At 41.2% G+C, this 15542-nt stretch overlaps 1 protein-coding gene across 2 annotated transcripts in view; it reads left to right on the top strand.

The window, feature by feature from the left end:
* The first annotated feature begins 3442 nt into the window (after positions 1-3442).
* Positions 3443-15542, top strand: part of LOC140194846 (NACHT, LRR and PYD domains-containing protein 3-like) — a 106321-nt gene continuing 94221 nt past the window's right edge. For both annotated transcript variants that reach the window (XM_072252122.1, XM_072252121.1), the window contains exon 1: positions 3443-3530. The gene's annotated coding sequence lies outside the window, so the exon portion shown is untranslated. The remainder of the gene's footprint in view (positions 3531-15542) is intronic.

The raw sequence follows: 15542 nt of genomic DNA, 5'->3' as shown, positions 1-15542 counted from the left end.
ATCATAACACCATTAGTTTCAATTTGATCATGGACAAGGATAGATCTGGTCCTAGGGTTGAGGTTCTGAAGTGGAAGAAGGCCAAATTTGAAGAAATGAGAAAGGATCTAAAAAGCGTGGATTGGGACAGGTTGTTCTCTGGCAAAGATGTGATTGGTAGGTGGGAAGCCTTCAAAGGGGAAATTTGAGAGTGCAGAGTTTGTATGTTCCTGTTAGGATTAAAGGCAAATTGAATAGGAATAAGGAACCTTGGTTCTCAAGGGATATTGCAACTCTGATAAAGAAGAAGAGGGAGTTGTATGAAATGTATAGGAAACAGGGAGTAAATCAGGTGCTTGAGGAGTATAAGAAGTGCAAGAAAATACTTAAGAAAGTAATCAGGAGGGCTAAAAGAAGACATGAGGTTGCCTTGGCAGTCAAAGTGAAGGATAATCCAAAGAGCTTTTACAAGTATATTAAGAGCAAAAGGATTGTAAGGGATAAAATTGGTCCTCTTGAAGATCAGAGTGGTCGGCTATGTGCGGAACCGAAGGAAATGGGAGAGATCTTAAATAGGTTTTTTGCATCTGTATTTACTAAGGAAACTGGCATGAAGTCTATGGAATTGGGGGAATAAAGTAGTGAGATCATGGAAACTGTACAGATTGAAAAGGAGGAGGTGCTTGCTGTCTTGAGGAAAATTAAAGTGGATAAATCCCCAGGACCTGACAGAGTGTTCCCTCGGACCTTGAAGGAGACTAGTGTTGAAATTGCGGGGGCCCTGGCAGAAATATTTAAAGTGTCGCTGTCTACAGGTGAGGTGCCGGAGGATTGGAGAGTGGCTCATGTTGTTCCGTTGCTTAAAAAAGGATCGAAAAGTAATCCGGGAAATTATAGGCCGGTGAGTTTAACGTCAGTAGTAGGTAAGTTATTGGAGGGAGTACTAAGAGACAGAATCTACAAGCATTTGGATAGACAGGGGCTTATTAGAGAGTCAACATGGCTTTGTGCATGGTAGGTCATGTTTGACTAATCTATTGGAGTTTTTTGAGGAGGTTGCCAGGAAAGTGGATGAAGGGAAGGCAGTGGATATTGTCTACATGAATTTCAGTAAGGCCTTTGACAAGGTCCCGCATGGGAGGTTAGTTGGGAAAATTCAGTCCCTAGGTATACATGGAGAGGTGGTAAATTGGATTAGACATTGGCTCAATGGAAGAAGCCAAAGAGTGGTGGTAGAGAATTGCTTCTCTGAGTGGAGGCCTGTGACTAGTGGTGTGCCACAGGGATCAGTGCTGGTTCCATTTTTATTTGTCATCTATATCAATGATCTGGATGATAATGTGGTAAATTGGATCAGCAAATTTGCTGATGATACAAAGATTGGAGGTGTAGTAGACAGTGAGGAAGGTTTTCAGAGCTTGCAGAGGGACTTGGACCAGCTGAAAAAATGGGCTGAAAAATGGCAGATGGAGTTTAATACAGACAAGTGTGAGGTATTGCACATTGGAAGGACAAACCAAGGTAGAACATACAGGGTTAATGGTAAGGCACTGATGAGTGCAGTAGAACAGAGGGATCTGGGAATACAGATACAAAATTCCCTAAAAGTGGTGTCACAAGTAGATAGGTAAAGAGAGCTTTTGGTACATTGGCCTTTATTAATCAAAGTATTGAGTATAAGAGCTGGAATGTTATGATGAGGTTGTATAAGGCATTGGTGAGGCCGAATCTGGAGTATTGTGTTCAGTTTTAGTCACCAAATTACAGGAAGGATATAAATAAGGTTGAAAGAGTGCAGAGAAGGTTTACAAGGATGTTGCCGGGACTTGAGAAACTCAATTACAGAGAAAGGTTGAATAGGTTAGGACTTTATTCCCTGGAGCGTAGAAGAATGAGGGGAGATTTGATCGAGGTATATAAAATTATGATGGGTATAGATAGAGTGAATGCAAGCAGGCTTTTTCCACTGAGGCAAGGGGAGAAAGAAACCAGAGGACATGGGTTAAGGGTGAGGGGGGAAAGGTTTAAAGGGAACATTGGGGGGGCTTCTTCACACAAAGAGTGGTGGGAGTATGGAATGAGCTGCCAGATGAGGTGGTAAATGCGGGTTCTTTTTTAACATTTAAGAATAAATTGGACAGATAAATGGATGGGAGGTGTATGGAGGGATATGGTCCGTGTGCAGGTCAGTGGGACTAGGCAGAAAATGGTTCGGCACAGCCAAGAAGGGCCAAAAGGCCTGTTTCTGTGCTGTAGTTTCTATGGTTTCTATGTTGGATGCTGCTTTCATGTAACAACTGTCCATGTAGAAATGCTCAATAGTGGGGAGGGCTTTGCCTGTGATGCATTGGGTTCTATCCACAATTCTTTGTAGGACTTTCCCTTAAAGGACATTGGTGTTTCCCTCTTAGGTCACGGTGCAGCCTGTTAATATACTCTCCACCACACATCTATAGAAATTTGTCAAAGTTTTATATGTCCTGCCGAAGAATCTTCACAAAATCCTCAGGGTGCAGAGATACGGCGGTATTTTCTTCATAATTGCACGCACTTGCTGGGCCCAGGCCAGGTCCTCTGAAATAGTAACAGTGAGGAATTTAAAAGTTGCTGACCCCCTCCACCTGTGATCCCCCGATGGACGTCTGGGCTCTCCTCCTGAAGACAATAATCAGCTCCCTGGTCTTGCTGACATTGAGTGAGATGTTGTTATTGTGCAACACTCGGCCAGATTTTCAATTTCCTTCCTACATTATCACCACACTTGTTTCGGCCTATGACAGGGCTGTCGTCAGCAAACTTGAATATGGATCGGAGCTGTGCTTAGCCACAGAGTCATAGGTGTAAAGCAGGGGGCTAAGCACACAGTTTCGTGGTGACCTGTGCTGATGAGGTTGTGGAGCAGATGTTGTTACCAATCTGAACTGAATGAAAACAAACTTTTGTGAATCTGCACGATAATGAACTGGTCCCCACCACAAGTAGGAGCAGAGGATTCCAGAGATTCAGTAGTCTTCTGAGAGAAGGAACTTCTGCACACCTCGATTTTAACTGATTGGCCCCTTAATTTGTAAATATGTCTCTCCCACTACTGAAACCATTTCAGAATCTATCCGCTAAACGACCCCTACATGATTAGTTACTTTTCGATAACTGACATCGGGCAATGATTAATTAATAGCAATAACAATCGATATAAAACTGACTGGCGTCTGCAAGGCAGCAACTGGCGTGTCCAGGTTGCACAAGGGGATATTGAGACCAAGTTTGAAACGTATCGATTGGGTTTGAGGGGTGATAGTATCGAATGCCGAGCTGCCATCGATAAAGAGCATCCGGATGTTTGTAGCTTTGCTGTCCGATGCTCCAGGGTTGAGTGTAGAGCCAGTCAAACGGAATTTGCTGCGCGGGGAATCACACAGTCTCGGATATCATGTCGCGTATGCGCATACCACCAGCGGGCAGCCGTTTCCTTCCGTACTTCCGCATTGTGTTACCTCGGTCCGGAGTTGGGGCAAAGTTTTCGCCCGTCGAGAGAGGCTCCCGGCTCCTCCGTGAGTATTTGCGCCTGTTGCGGAGTGTTGCTGGTCTGATATCGGGCAGAGTGTCCCCAGTTCAATTCACCGGACGGAAAGACGGAGAAATTGTACTTTCCGATTGTATGAGTTTCTGCCTTGACGGCTCGTTCAGGCAAGGCGATGAGATACAGATCTGACTCTCTCTGTCGTTATGTACAGCCTGTGATTCCTGATTCTTCCTCTTTATAGCGTTACCGCCGCCCACTACAATGCGAGGATAACGGGAGCCAGATCCCGCCTCCAAACTTATTGTAATTTAAAAAGTTCACCAGGGCCCCACACGACTTAACCATCCCTGAATATCCTGCAGACAAGCTAGCCCAGACTTACTCCATAAGACAGAGGAGCAGAATGAGGCTATTTGGTCCGTTCAGTCTGCTTGGCCATTACGTTATGGCTGGTCTAATCTTCCTTCTCCCCGTATCCCTTCATGCCCAGACTAATCAAGAATCTATCAAACTCTGCCTTAAATACACATTAAGCCTTGGTCTCCACAGCTGCCTGTGGCAAAGCATTCCACAGATTCATCACTCTCTGGGTAAAGACATTCATCCTCATCTCCGTCCCTCCATTCTGAGGCTGTGACCTCTGGTCTCAGACCCTCTCAAAATCGGTACCGAGAACTGAATCAGCGCTCAATGTCACTGGCGTACGTTGTGAAACTTCCTGTTTTGTGGTGCATCCGTTAACATTTTCCGGAGTCTGGTAACATCCAGGATCGCCTCAAACCCCTGATGAAATACAGCGGCTGTCATGCTATTTGTAATTGTATCCAGATGTTATAGCCGGCGTAGATGTTCAAAGATTGTGACAAACTGAAACTTGAAGTTGCTAGCACCACCCTTCACTGTTCTTCCCTCCACTTCCCCTTCCTGAAATCCACAATCAATCAATTCCTTGGTCTTACCGATCTGAGTGCAAGCTTGTTGTTTTGGTACCGTTCAACCAGCTGATCTATCTCTTTTTTTGTAATTTATTTTTTATTGAAGTTCATCATCAAACAAACGTTTCCATAAGATGTATTTCAGATACTGTACATATATATCATATAATCATATTTGTCACAAATCTCCACATAATATTTATCTGAAGTATACACTTATAGAAAGGAGAGGAAAGAAAGAACAATCGAAAGAAGAAAACTATGTACAGAGTAGGGAGTGATCTTTTTTTTTACAACATATTCATTGACTTGTGAGAATAAAATCAGGCCTATGAGGTGTTATGTAGTTAAAACATTTTTCCCAGTATGAATCAAATTGTTCCAATTTATGATTAACAGATGCTGTTATGTTCTGCATTTTGTAAATGTCCATTGTAATTTCCATCCATACATTTAGAGTTGGGCTCTCCTGTGATAACCATTTCCTAGTTAGGGTCTCTTTACCAACCACCAGCAGTATGTTCATTAAATATTTATCTCTTTTCAACCATTCTTGAGGTATATACCCAAAATATATAGTCTTACTCTCTAAGGGTATTTCACATTTAAAGATGTCTTGTAGGGCATTGTGTATCCCACTTCAATAGTCTTTCATAGTGGGGCATTCCCAGAAAATATGATAATGGTTTGCATTTTGATTTCCACAATTTCTCCAGCATGCAGGGGGTTTACTATCACAATGGGATTTCTGAGAGGGTGTAATAAAATATCTTATCAAGTTTTTCCACCAGAACTCCCTCCATTTCTGTGAACTGGTACACTTCCATTGATACCTCCATATTATTGTCCAGTCTTCCTCAGATATTATTATCCTTCCTTCCTTCTCCCATTTTGTTTTAATGTATGAAGTCGAATGTGTTTTAAGATTTGACAAACCCTTATACAGGCTTGAAATGGTGGGAGGAGAGAGTGCAGCGCGCCACGCGTGCGCAGCCCTCCGGTGAAAAATGATATCATATCCGTTAAATAGGGGCCATGGACAATTCTGATTTGATGGAGACAGATGTGAAAGCACAGAGGAACATCTAGAGAAATTTCTGAAACGCAAGTTCGCTGCTGTTGTTACTGCGCGATCGTGAATCTTCCGGAGGGAAGGCCTCAAAATCCCTGGCTTTGCCTGCTGTTGGTGACTGAGATTGAGGTCGAATCGTTTGAATAGAGATGGTGCTCGGTACTCGGTGTTGGAGAGCTGATTGGAGGCTCGAAGTTTTCGGACAGCTCAGAATCGGACTGTGGTCGGGCATGGCAGGGAGAGTTTTTCTTCCTTCTCCCGTCTGCGTGAGATGTGGGCCATTTGAGAGACTTTGAACTTTTTACTGTGCTCATGGACTGTTCTTCATCAAGTTATGGTATTGTTGCACTATTGTAACTATATGTCATAATTATGTGGTTTTGTTAGTTTTTTCAGTCTTGGTCTGTCCTGTGTTTTGTGATATCACACTGGAGGAAATATTGTATCATTTCTTAATGCATGCATTAATAAATGACAATAAAAGAGGACTGCATGTCTTCATAATCTTAAAAAAAATGATTCTACTACCGTCGTCTGAATTATATACTTTTCTAAATAGCTCTATCAGACAGGTACTTGCCTTGGTTACATTTTTAACCATCTTATTAACATACTGTCGCATCTGTAAATACCGATGAAGTCTTGTTTTTCTAATAAGTGCTTCTCTTTGAGCATTTCAAAACTGAACAGTGTTACTTCTTTCATTATATTGCAAATAGCTGTTATTCCTTTAGCTGTCCAGTCCTTAAATTTAGCATCCAGTTTATCTGGGGTAAAATCTGAGTCAGATGCATACCATTTAAGAATTGCAATGTCTTTCTCTAGTTTATATTCGTTTATAATAGTTTTCCATATTTTAAGAGTCTATGTTACCCATGGGTTATCGATAGTATTTATGTAACCTTGTAGGTTGTTATCAGCCTAAATTCCCTGTATGGGGATAGAAAGTATCCTCTCCTCGATGTTTTTCCATTGAGCGTCATATGATGGGTGGCACCAGCATATTACAGCTCTCAACTGTGCTGCAAAATAATAATCTCTAAGAGAAGGTAGGCCCCATCCCCCCTTTTCCTTGGCTGATTGCAAAGTTTTGAGATGAACCCTAGGCCTTTTACCTTGCCATATATATCTTGATAGCATCTTGTTCCATTCATTGAATTGATTTTGGTTAATCTCTGTTGGTAGGGTCTGAAAGAGATATAGTAGTCTGGGCAGTATATTCATTTTAATAGATTCAATCCTTGAACTGAGACCAAGAAAAGGGGTTAGGTTCCACCTTGTTATATCTTCCTTAATTTATTTATGTATAGGCTGATAATTGCATTCTGATAATTTTGCCAAATCTTTTGGCATAATGTTGCCCAAATATCTGACAGACTCTGTTTGCCATGCCCAAGGATATCTACTTTCAATTTCTTCAATTTCTCTTGGTGGGCTATAGATATATGAAAGTAGTTGGGTTTTATCTACATTGATCTTGTATCCTGATAATTGGCCATATTAAGGGGTGGGAAGTTCAAGGGGGATATTAGAGGAAGGTTGTTTACTCAGAGAGTGGTTGGTCCATGGAATGAACTGCCTGAGTCAGTGGTGGAGGCAGATGAACTAGTGAAGTTTAGTCATAGTCATAGTCATAGTCGTAGTCATACTTTATTGATCCCGGGGGAAATTGGTTAAGAGACCACTAGACAGGTATATGGAGGAATTTAAGGTGGTGGGTTATATGGGAGGCAGGGTTTAAGGGTCGGCACAACATTGTGGGCCGAAGGGCCTGTACTCTCCTATGTTCTATTGTTCAAAGGATTACATCAATTTAGGTAAAGAGTCTGTTGGTTGCCCTAGATAGATCAAAATGTCATCCGCGTAACTGGACAATTTATGCTCTGTCCCTTTAATAGTAATTTCCCTGATATCTTCATTTTGTCTGATGTATTGAGCTAATGGTTCCAGATATAATGCGAAGAGTAGCGGTGACCATGCACATCCCTGTCTCGTACCCCTTTCTAGGGTAAAACTATTAGATAAATATCCATTGATTTTAATCCTGGCAGTAGGATTGTCATATAGTGCCTGTATAGTTTTAATAATTGTGTCAAGTAGACCAAACCTATATAAAACTCTGTAAAGGAGATTCCAATTAACCGAATCAAATGCCTTTTCAACATCCACGCTTATCACTATTGCTTCAATTTCGTTTTTTTAAATATGATCCATAATGTGAAGTTTCCTTCATATATTGTCTTGTGTTTGGCATTGTTGTATAAAACCTGTCTGATCATTATGTATCAGTGTGGGTAGAAGCTCTTCTAATCGTTTGGCCATGATGGAGGTAAATATTCTATAATCCACATTAAGAACAGATATTGGTCAAAATGACTCACATTCCATTTTATCTTTGCCTTCACAGAAACAGGTGAATTGATTATGGGGAGCAAGGACATGGCAGACCAATTGAATAATTACTTTGGTTCTGTCTTCACTAAGGAGAACATAAATAATCTTCCAGAAATAGTAGGGGACAGAGGGTCCAGTGAGATGGAGGAACTGAGCGAAATACATGTTAGTAGGGAAGTGGTATTAGGTAAATTGAAGGGATTGAAGGCAGATATATCCCCAGGGCCAGATGGTCTGCATCCTAGAGTGCTTAAGGAAGTAGCCCAAGAAATAGTGGATTCATTAGTGATAATTTTTCAAAACTCATTAGATTCTGGACTAGTTCCTGAGGATTGGAGGGTGGCTAATGTAACCCCACTTTTCAAAAAAGGAGGGAGAGAGAAACCGGGGAATTATAGACCGGTTAGCCTAACGTCGGTGGTGGGGAAACTGCTGGAGTCAGTTATCAAAGATGTGATAACAGCACATTTGGAAAGCGGTGAAATCATCGGACAAAGTCAGCATGGATTTGTGAAAGGAAAATCATGTCTGACGAATCTCACAGAATTTTTTGAGGATGTAACTAGTAGAGTGGATAGGGGAAAACCAGTGGATGTGGTATATTTGGACTTTCAGAAGGCTTTTGACAAGGTCCCACACAGGAGATTAGTGTGGAAACTTAAAGCACATGGTACTGGGGGTAAGGTATTGATGTGGATGGAGAATTGGTTAGCAGACAGGAAGCAAAGAGTGGGAATAAACGGGACCTTTTCAGAATGGCAGGCAGCGACTAGTGGGGTACCGCAAGGCTCAGTGCTGGGACCCCAGTTGTTTACAATATATATTAATGACTTGGATGAGGGAATTAAATGCAGCATCTCCAAGTTTGCGGATGACACAAAGCTGGGTGGCAGTGTTAGCTGTGAGGAGGATGCTAAGAGGACGCAGAGTGGCTTGGATAGGTTGGGTGAGTGGGCAAATTCATGGCAGATGCAATTTAATGTAGATAAATGTGAAGTTATCCACTTTGGTGGCAAAAATAGGAAAACAGATTATTATCTGAATGGTGGCCGATTAAGAAAAGGGGAGGTGCAACGAGACCTGGGTGTCATTATACACCAGTCATTGAAAGTGGGCATGCAGGTACAGCAGGCGGTGAAAAAGGCAAATGGTATGCTGGCATTTATAGCGAGAGGATTCGAGTACAGGAGCAGGGAGGTACTACTGCAGTTGTACAAGGCCTTGGTGAAACCACACCTGGAGTATTGTGTGCAGTTTTGGTCCCCTAATCTGAGGAAAGACATCCTTGCCATAGAGGGAGTGCAAAGAAGGTTCACCAGATTGATTCCTGGGATGGCAGGACTTTCATATGAAGAAAGACTGGATGAACTGGGCTTGTACTCATTGGAATTTAGAAGATTGAGGGGGGGATCTGATTGAAACGTATAAAATCCTGAAGGGATTGGACAGGCTAGATGCAGGAAGATTGTTCCCGATGTTGGGGAAGTCCAGAACAAGGGGTCACAGTTTGAGGATAAAGGGGATGCCTTTTAGGACCGAGATTAGGAAAAACTTCTTCACACAGAGAGTGGTGAATCTGTGGAATTCTCTGCCACAGGAAACAGTTGAGACCAGTTCATTGGCTGTATTTAAGAGGGAGTTAGATATGGCCCTTGTGGCTACGGGGATCGGGGGTATGGAGGGAAGGCTGGGGCGGGGTTCTGAGTTGGATGATCAGCCATGATCATAATAAATGGCGGTGCAGGCTCGAAGGGCCGAATGGCCTACTCCTGCACCTATTTTCTATGTTTCTATCAGTATAACTGAGATTATCTCCTCCTTCCAGCTGGGTGGCATTTGCACCTTTCTTAGAGCCCAGTTCAGTGTGGGGAGTAAAACAGGAATTAACTCATCTCTAAATTCTTTATACCACTCTGCTGTATATCTATCTGATCCTGATGACTTAATTTAAGACTACTAATTGCAGTTTTTAGTTCAGCTTCAGTTATGTCAGCAGTCATCGTTCTATTTTGTTCTTTGCTTAAAGTGGGTAACTCTAAAGAATTCAGGAAGGTGTCAATTTGAGTTATGCTTCCCCCTGGAACTTTGGAATATAGAGTTTTGTAAAACATTTCAAAATCTTCATGTATTTCACTTAGCTTATTTCTTCTCACTTTTGTTCTTGGATCCCTAATTCTATGAATTGTATTTTCTGCAATCTTTTTTTTCAGTTTCCATGCCAGTATTTTCATAGATTTAGATCCACTTTCATAGTGTCTCTGTTTCAGAAACATTAAACTTTTTCTAATTTCTTGTGTAGCCAAACTATTAATTTCATTCCTAATTTTTAAAATTTCCTCTAGTATATCCTGTGCCAAACTCAATTTGTGTTTTTTTTTCTAGTTCCTCCAGCTTATTTTGTAATTCCTCTAATGTTTTATTCTTTATTTTTTTCTTATACGGAGATATCGCTATAATTTTCCCTCTTAAGACAGCCTTCAGAGTACCTCATAGAACGGGAGGTGAACCTCTCCATTATCATTGAATTCTAAGTAAAGACCAATTTCTTTTTTTTTAATTTGTTCCTTAAAATAGGGATCATTGAGTAGACTTGAATTTAGTTTCCAAATAGTATTCTTTGGTTGTAGGTCAAAATAAACATAAATATATAGAGGCATGGTCACTTGCATCTATTGTCCCAATTCCACAGGTGATTATTTTGTCTCTATCTTTTCCAAATGTTATGAAATAGTCTATTCTTGTATGTACGGAATGGGGGGCAGAATAATGAGTGTAATCCCTTCTGTCAGGGAAAAGGTCCCTCCAGATATCAATTAGACCAACATCCACAAAAAGAGTATTAACTTTCTTATGTAAGGACTTTGTTTCACAAGTTTTTCTATTGGAAGAGTCTAACTTTGGTTGTAATTGTAAATTTGAGTCTCCCCCACATATCAAGAGACCTTCTGTTTCCATTACCATAATATTAGTAATTTTCTGGAAGAAAATAATATCGCTTCCTGGAGGTGCGTATCTATTTAATAAAGTAAGTGGATTTCTGTCTATATTCCCCCTTACCAGAATATATCTGCCCTCCTTATCTCCCATTTCGAATACTTTTTCAAAATTTAGCTTGCTTGAGATGAGAATAGTAACTCCTCTTCTATGTCCTGATTTATATGAGGAGAAAAACAAATTAGTGAAGACCATTCTCTTTAATTTTCCATGCTCATTATCACTTGTGAGTTTCCTGTAAATATACTACATGGACTTGTTCTTTTTTCATTTTTGATAGAATTTTACTGCATTTGATTGGATTTAACAGCCCATGGACATTCAAAGAAATGAATTTTACTTTGTCCTTAGCCATTTATCTGTTAGTATATCATTGAAATTTGTAGAATATAACTTAATCGATCTACTCCCCGAACAAATAAGAGCCAAGAAACGTGAATAATAAAAAAAAAGGTAACAAAGGTGTGATTCCAAGGCTGGGGTCTCCAGATGACCCTGGATTGAGCTCGAAGAAATGACTAGCTGTGAGGGGATAGCCCCTCCTACCTGTGAGTCGAGGGCCCCCACTGCAGTACCTATAAAAGTAAGTAAAAAAATTAATGTCCATTACACAGAAATGATTTCCCTGTGTATTCCTCCCATGTATATATTCTCATTTAGGTGGGGAAAAAGGATTGAATGAATGAATTAAAAAAATGTAGTAATATAAAAACCACATTATAATATGTATTTCTCGAGATAGGTATATCACTGTCTATTTTTGCTTCCGTTTAGTTTATCAGCACGTTTGAAGTTAGCCAAACCTTATGGCTCTTCTGGAGGAGGTGAGGGCTGTCTTCGGAGAACTCACAGTCTCTTCCTAACATCCTTCTCTCGTCCTCCTCCCGTCCCCTGCTTTCTCGGTTTTCTTACTATTTCCCAAGCAGCTCAGGACAACTGCTCCGCCAGACTTTCCCTCGGTATGACTATGCTAACAGGCAATCCTCTATTGTTCATATCTGTAGTCGTCTCTTCCACCATCTGATATAGCTGTATCCCTTCTTCGTAAAACACCCTCAGTTTAGCAGAGTATGGGGTTTGGAATTTAATCTTTTCTTCCTTTAATCTTCGTTTTACTTTGGAATATTCCTTCCGTTCCTGTAGGACCGCCGAGGGGCAATCATGATGGAAGTATATTAACTTCCCCTTCCAGAAAACACTCTTCTTTCCCCAGACCCTTTGTAGAATCTCCGCCTTGCTCTTGAATCAAAGGAATCTAAGTATTATTGACCGCAACTTACTTTCTCTGTTTCCAGGAGGTCTTGGAACGAGGGCACGATGTGCCCTCTCAATTTCAATCTCCATATTCGGGGGAATCTCCAGCGCTTCCCGCAGCAACTTCTCAGCAAACTCCATCATCGACAATCCCTCCGCTCCTTCGGGAACATTATAAATCCAGATATTTTTCCATTGTGATCTTCCCTCCTGGTCAAGCAATTTACTTCCCTGTTGATTTAATATTTTTATTGTCTTACTTAGTATCTGTTCCACGTTTCGCACGTGATAAGTATCTGTTCCACGTTTCGCACGTGATCTTCCCCCTTCTCAATTCGAGTCTCTGCCACCGCTATTTTCTGATTGATGTTGGCGAGCTCAAACTTTATATCATTGAGTTGCTGCTTTATATCTTTTTGAACTTCCCTTATCTCTTCCAGAATCTTTATCATATTTGCCGCTTCGCCTGCACTAGGCCCCCTGTCAGCTTCGTCGCCAGGCGTACGTGTAGGAGAGCCGCGCGCTGTACCTCTCTCTTCCATAGGCTCCGCAGTGGTGCTTTTTTTTTATCTCCATTCTTTCTCTCCATTCTTGACCCTCTTATCAATTCAGATATGTTCGAAAGATCTTAGATTTGATGCATTAACGGGGCAAAATATCCGTTTTTCCGGAGGAGCTGTTCATTTAAGCTGCCATTCTGAACGATGATGTCACCGGAACCCAGTTGATCTATGTTACAGCTGCACACCTCCTTATCACCATCTGGAATTCTGCCAACAATAGCAAACTTCTAGTTGACTGTTGAGCTGTGCCTAGCCACACAGTCATTCGTGGAAAGAGAGCAGAGCAGTGGGCTAAGCACGTAGGTGCACCAGTGTTGACTGTCAGGAAGGAGGAGAAGCTGTTTCCGATCTGCATAGACCGTGCTCTCCCGATGAGGAAGTTAACAATCCAGTTCAGAGAGAGGAACAGGGACCCAGGTTTTTGGAGCTTGTCGATTAGAACTGAGTGTATATTTGTGTTGAATGTGAAGCTGTAATCATCAAGAGGCAGTCTGATGTAGGGTTTACTCTTGTAGTTCCGTCTGGCCAACATCTCCCTCATCTTGATCCAAGGATGTTAATCTTAGGATCATGATCCTCTACTCATTCTGTTGACTATTCATGGACATCCAGCAGGTGTGCTACAATCACATTATATACAGATAGAGGTAAAATTTACTTTAGGGGACACTGTTTCCAGCCCTTGGAAGACTCGTGCCTGCTGTTGATATGTAATATGACTGTCCCACCAATGCATATGGCAAGAAAGATTTGATTATTCATGGGCAGAATAGACAATAAACAATTCTCATCAGTACTGAACCTATAAGAGTTTTCACGACACTTGACAACAATGTGAATCCCTTTCAAAGGGCAGGTTACATTATTCCCCTGTTGCGGAATGTGGAACTCTGCAGTAACATAAAACCTCCCTTTACTATCATCATCTGTACCCAGTGAACTGTTGGTTCATGTAAGACGTGTAATGTGACATAAGGGTACCTTGTCTTCAAGCCATTCTTTTCTCTGCCTCCTGATGCCCAGTTTGGTACTTGATATGGATCAAGTTGTAATAAATTTGTGCCAATCATGGCTATTAATCATGTAGACTATTCGGCACAAATCTCAATCTTCTGTGTTTCCTTCATAGTTGAGTCTATGTGGTCAGTAACCAGGTTCGTTGTATCTTGAAGGGGCTTCACTGCATTCAGAGTTACCTGGGATACATCACAAATAATCTGATTAGTCTGGTACTGATCTCGATAACCTTCTGCAGTAATATCCTGTATTTTCTACTGAAGGGGCTGTATCTAGCTTTCTAATTCTATTGTATTTAAGGTATTGACAGTGAGTACCCCTGAGGCATAACCTGCTCCCAGTAGTTGACAGGTTTAAACTCTCTCCTGCTTTGTTGCCTTCCAAGAAGGTAAGTAAATAACTGTCTTGTTGCAGGTGAGCACCATTATTTTGGTTTGAATATAAACTACCTGCAGGTGCTGGTATCCTGATACCAAAGTGACAAATTTGCTGGCATCTTCTAACCCTAATCCCAGCCCCTCTGTGTTACCCTGGACTCTGGGATCATTTCAGTTACCTCAGGATGTGGGACAGTCGGTTTTCTAGTAGTTTTGAAAAATCTGAAGGGTCTTGGGCCCTGAAGGAATCACTTATCCATGTCCTTTAATGCCCTTTCCATCTACTATCCTGGCATTTGATGTCTTCCTGTGAATATTTTATAATGTTATTTTATAATAACATCATATTTTATAATAATCGAAAAATGCTTGGTGTAACCACCTCAACCGATATGCCTCTTGTGCGAGTCACTGTCCAGCTCAATGTTCACATGAGCCTAGTCCCACTGTACTGTAACCTTTCCATGGCCATCATTACCTGAAAGCTGTTCAATCATTGGGCCTAAAAGCTGATAATTATTATTCACTCTGCAATGCTTCATCTTGAAAATTTTATTTCAGGACTGTACATTCGCAACTTCTGGAAAACAGAAGGTTTTTGTCCACGCCTGTCATACTGTTCTCCCCAGCGTAGTACATATTTGAGTCCTCTTTCTTCTTTGGTAGACCCGTAAGCCTAACCTGTTGTTCCTTCTGCCTTCCGATCTCGCCAGTCTGCAGCAGCCATTCCTGCCCATTTAAATCACCTTGATTCGTCAGCCTTCCTATTCCCCTCAGGGTAATTTTGAGTGAACTTTCACCCTCATGACTGTAACCGTAATGCATGGTTCTCTGCTCGCCATCCTGTACAGGATATTAATCTATACACAAAAAAAAGGATGTTTCCCCTTTGTTTTGTGTCTTTGTTCTTGTGTATTTCTTTATCTGATCTCCTCCCACTTTTTCCATTTCCGTTTTGATACAAATGGTCCCTGGAGATAATCTGCTGTCATATCATGGCATCCGTGCTTTTCTCCAGTACGTGAACGTTATCTGCAAGGGAGGTAGAAAATTTTAGTGTGCTTTACAACTACATCTCAGCCCCACAGTGTCAGGGCTGACTGCCCAAATCATTTTGACTCGACAACCCAGCAGCAGCTAGATAAATGTGTATGTTAAGATGGTGAGGCAATTAATGTCAAACTGCTTTTTGAACCAGCCTAATATTTAAATTGGTATTTTGCATGACAAACACTACATCATAACCATTTTTAAAGGAAATTCAGACGCAAAAATCACTATGTCTAAAGTTTTGAGCAACATATTTTATGTTTTGTAAAAAGAAAGCAGTCTTCTGAGTAAAAACAACATTTAGGATTGTTCCCCAAATATTCCAATCTTCCAAAATGTTAACTTAAAATTCCAAATTTAACTGTCTACCCATGAGCAATTTCC

Source organism: Mobula birostris, chromosome 3, assembly GCF_030028105.1.
Source record: "Mobula birostris isolate sMobBir1 chromosome 3, sMobBir1.hap1, whole genome shotgun sequence".
Lineage (NCBI taxonomy): Eukaryota > Metazoa > Chordata > Chondrichthyes > Myliobatiformes > Myliobatidae > Mobula > Mobula birostris.
This window is presented reverse-complemented; position numbering and strand designations above follow the sequence as displayed.